Raw genomic sequence first — 5,110 nt, forward strand, 5'->3', positions numbered from 1 at the left:
GTTATGACACTAGATTTAAAAATTCTGACCAGTTATAGATACTGGATTTGAAAATCCCGACCAGTTATAAAAACTGGAGTTGAAAATCCAGACCATTTATAGAAACTGGATTTGAAAATCTCGACCAGTTATAGAAACTGTATTTGAAAATCCCGACCAGTTATAGAAACTAGATTTCAAAATCCCGACCAGTTATAGAAACTGGATTTAAAAATCACGACCAGTTATAGAAACTGGATTTGAAAATCCCGACCAGTTATAGAAACTGGATTTAAAAATTCCGACCAGTTATGACACTAGATTTGAAAATTCCGACCAGTTATAGATACTGGATTTGAAAATCCCGACGAGTTATAAAAACTGGAGTTGCAAATCCCGACCAGTTATAGAAACTGGATTTGAAAATCTCGACCAGTTATAGAAAACTGTATTTGAAAATCCCGACCATTTATAGAAATTGGATTTCAAAATCCCGACCAGTTATAGAAACTGGATTTGAAAATCCATATCAGTTATAGAAACTGGATTTGAAAATCCCGACCAGTTATAAAATCTGCAATTGAAAATCCCGATCAGTTATAGAAACTAGATTTCAAAATCCCGACCAGTTATAGAAACTAGATTTGAAAATCCCGACCGGTTATAAAAACTGGATTTGAAAATTCTGACCAGTTATAGAAACTTGATTTGAAAATTCTGACCAGTTATAGAAACTGGATTTGAAAATCCCGACCAGTTATAAAAACTGGATTTGAAAATCCCGACCAGTTATAAAACTGGATTTGAAAATCCCGACCAGTTATAGAAACTGGATTTGAAAATCCTGATCAGTTATAACACTGGATTTGAAAATCCCGACCAGTTATAGAAACTGGATTTCAAAATCCCGACCAGTTATAGAAACTGGATTTGAAAATCCCGACCAGTTATAACACTGAATTTGAAAATCCCGACCGGTTATAAAAACTGGATTTGAAAATCCCGACCAGTTATAAAACTGGATTTGAAAATCTCGACCAGTTATAGAAACTGGATTTGAAAATCCTGATCAGTTATAACACTGGATTTGAAAATCCCGACCAATTATAAAACTAGATTTGAAAATCCCGACCAGTTATAGAAAATGGATTTGAAAATCCCGACCAGTTATAAAACTGGATTTGAAAATCCCCACCAGTTATAGAAACTGGATTTGAAAATCCCGACCAGTTATAACACTGAATTTGAAAATCCCGACCAGTTATAAAAACTGGATTTGAAAATCCCGACTAGTTATAAAAACTGGATTTGAAAATCCTGACCAGTTATATAAACTAAATTTGAAAATCCTGACCAGTTATAAAAACTAGATTTGAAAATCCTGACCAGTTATAGAAACTGAATTTGAAAATCCCGACCAGTTATAAACACTGGATTTGAAAATCCCGACCAGTTATAAAACTGGATTTGAAAATCGCGAGGAGTTATAGAAACTGAATTTGAAAATCCTGATCAGTTATAACACTAGATTTGAAAATCCCGACTAATTACAAAACAAGATTTGAAAATCCCGACCACTTATAGAAAATGGATTTGAAAATCCCGACCAGCTATAAAACTGGATTTGAAAATCCCGACCAGTTATAAAACTGGATTTGAAAATCCCGACGAGTTATAGAAACTCGATTTCAAAATCCCGACCAGTTATAGAAACTGGAGTTGAAAATCCCGACCAGTTATAACACTGAATTTGAAAATCCCGACCAGTTATAAAAACTGGATTTGAAAATTCCGACCAGTTATAGAAACTGGATTTGAAAATCCTGACCAGTTATAGAAACTGAATTTGAAAATCCTGACCAGTTATTAAAACTAGATTTGAAAATCCCGACCAGTTATAAAACTGGATTTGAAAATCCCGACGAGTTATAGAAACTGAATTTGAAAATCCTGATCAGTTATAACACTGGATTTGAAAATCCCGACCAATTATAAAACTAGATTTGAAAATCCCGACCAGTTATAGAAAATGGATTTGAAAATCCCGACCAGTTATAAAACTGGATTTGAAAATCCCGACCAGTTATAAAAACTAGAGTTGAAAATCCCGACCAGTTATAGAAACTGGATTTGAAAATCACGACCAGTTATAGAAACTGGATTTGAAAATCTCGACCAGTTATAGAAACTGGATTTGAAAATCCCGACCAGATATAGAAACTGGATTTGAAAATCCCGACCAGTTATAAAATCTGGAATTGAAAATCCCTACCAGTTATATAAACTGGATTTCAAAATCCCGACCAGTTATAGAAACTGGATTTGAAAATCCCGACCAGTTATAACACTGAATTTGAAAATCCCGACCGGTTATAAAAACTGGATTTGAAAATCCCGACCAGTTATAGAAACTTGATTTGAAAATCCTGACCAGTTATAGAAACTGGATTTGAATATCCCGACCAGTTATAAAAACTGGATTTGAAAATCTCGACCAGTTATAAAATTGGATTTGAAAATCCCGACCAGTTATAGAAACTGGATTTGAAAATCCCGACCAGTTATGACACTAGATTTGGAAATCACGACCAGTTATAGAAACTGGATTTGAAAATCCCGACCAGTTATAAATCTGGATTTGAAAATCCCAACCAGTTATAAAACTAGATTTAAAAATCCCGACCAGTTATAGAAACTGCATTCGAAAATCCTGACCAGTTATAAAACTGGATTTGAAAATCCCGACCAGTTATAGAAATTGGATTTAAAAATACCGGCCAGTTATGACACTAGATTTTGAAATCACGACCAGTTATAGAAACTGGATTTGAAAATCCCGACCAGTTGTAAAAACTGAATTTTGAAAATCCCGACCAGTTACAAAAACTGGATTTGAAAATCCCGACCAGTTATAAAAACTAGATTTGAAAATCCCAACCAGTTATAGAAACTGGATTTGAAAATCCCGACCAGTTATAGAAACTGGATTTGAAAATCCCTACCAGTTATAGAAACTAGATTTGAAAATCCTGACTAGTTATAAAACTGGATTTGAAAATCCCGACCAGTTATAGAAACTGGATTTGAAAATCCCGACCAGTTATAAAAACTGGATTTGAAAATCCCGACAACTTATAGAAACTGGATTTCAAAATACCGACCAGTTATAAAAACTGGATTTGAAAATCCCGACCAGTTATAGAAACTAGATTTGAAAATCCCGCCAGTTATAAAACTGGATTTGAAAATCTCGACCAGTTATAGAAACTGGATTTGAAAATCCCGACCAGTTATAAAAACTGGATTTGAAAATCCCAACCAGTTATAGAAACTGGATTTCAAAATCCCGACCAGTTATAGAAACTGGAGTTGAAAATCCCGACCAGTTATAACACTGAATTTGAAAATCCCGACCAGTTATAAAAACTGGATTTGAAAATCCCGACCAGTTATAGAAACTGGATTTGAAAATCCTGACCAGTTATAGAAACTGAATTTGAAAATCCCGACCAGTTATAAAAACTGGATTTGAAAATCCCGACCAGTTATAGAAACTGGATTTGAAAATCCTGACCAGTTATAGAAACTGAATTTGAAAATCCTGACCAGTTATTAAAACTAGATTTGAAAATCCCGACCAGTTATAAAACTGGATTTGAAAATCCCGACGAGTTATAGAAACTGGATTTGAAAATCCCGACCAATTATAAAACTAGATTTGAAAATCCCGACCAGTTATAGAAAATGGATTTGAAAATCCCGACCAGTTATAAAACTGGATTTGAAAATCCCGACCAGTTATAAAAACTAGAGTTGAAAATCCCGACCAGTTATAGAAACTGGATTTGAAAATCACGACCAGTTATAGAAACTGGATTTGAAAATCTCGACCAGTTATAGAAACTGGATTTGAAAATCCCGACCAGATATAGAAACTGGATTTGAAAATCCCGACCAGTTATAAAATCTGGAATTGAAAATCCCGACCAGTTATAGAAACTGGATTTCAAAATCCCGACCAGTTATAGAAACTGGATTTGAAAATCCCGACCAGTTATAACACTGAATTTGAAAATCCCGACCGGTTATAAAAACTGGATTTGAAAATCCCGACCAGTTATAGAAACTTGATTTGAAAATCCTGACCAGTTATAGAAACTGGATTTGAATATCCCGACCAGTTATAAAAACTGGATTTGAAAATCTCGACCAGTTATAAAATTGGATTTGAAAATCCCGACCAGTTATAGAAACTGGATTTGAAAATCCCGACCAGTTATGACACTAGATTTGGAAATCACGACCAGTTATAGAAACTGGATTTGAAAATCCCGACCAGTTATAAATCTGGATTTGAAAATCCCAACCAGTTATAAAACTAGATTTAAAAATCCCGACCAGTTATAGAAACTGCATTCGAAAATCCTGACCAGTTATAAAACTGGATTTGAAAATCCCGACCAGTTATAGAAATTGGATTTAAAAATACCGGCCAGTTATGACACTAGATTTTGAAATCACGACCAGTTATAGAAACTGGATTTGAAAATCCCGACCAGTTGTAAAAACTGAATTTTGAAAATCCCGACCAGTTACAAAAACTGGATTTGAAAATCCCGACCAGTTATAAAAACTAGATTTGAAAATCCCGACCAGTTATAGAAACTGGATTTGAAAATCCCGACCAGTTATAGAAACTGGATTTGAAAATCCCTACCAGTTATAGAAACTAGATTTGAAAATCCTGACTAGTTATAAAACTGGATTTGAAAATCCCGACCAGTTATAGAAACTGAATTTGAAAATCCTGACCAGTTATTAAAACTGGATTTGAAAATCCCGACCAGTTATAAAACTGGATTTGAAAATCCCGACGAGTTATAGAAACTGAATTTGAAAATCCTGATCAGTTATAACACTGGATTTGAAAATCCCGACCAATTATAAAACTAGATTTGAAAATCCCGACCAGTTATAGAAAATGGATTTGAAAATCCCGACCAGTTATAAAACTGGATTTGAAAATCCCGACCAGTTATAAAAACTAGAGTTGAAAATCCCGACCAGTTATAGAAACTGGATTTGAAAATCACGACCAGTTATAGAAACTGGATTTGAAAATCTCGACCAG

This window comes from Nuphar pumila, chromosome 10 (genome assembly GCF_984573655.1).
Source record: "Nuphar pumila chromosome 10, dmNupPumi1.hap1.1, whole genome shotgun sequence".
Taxonomy (NCBI): domain Eukaryota; kingdom Viridiplantae; phylum Streptophyta; class Magnoliopsida; order Nymphaeales; family Nymphaeaceae; genus Nuphar; species Nuphar pumila.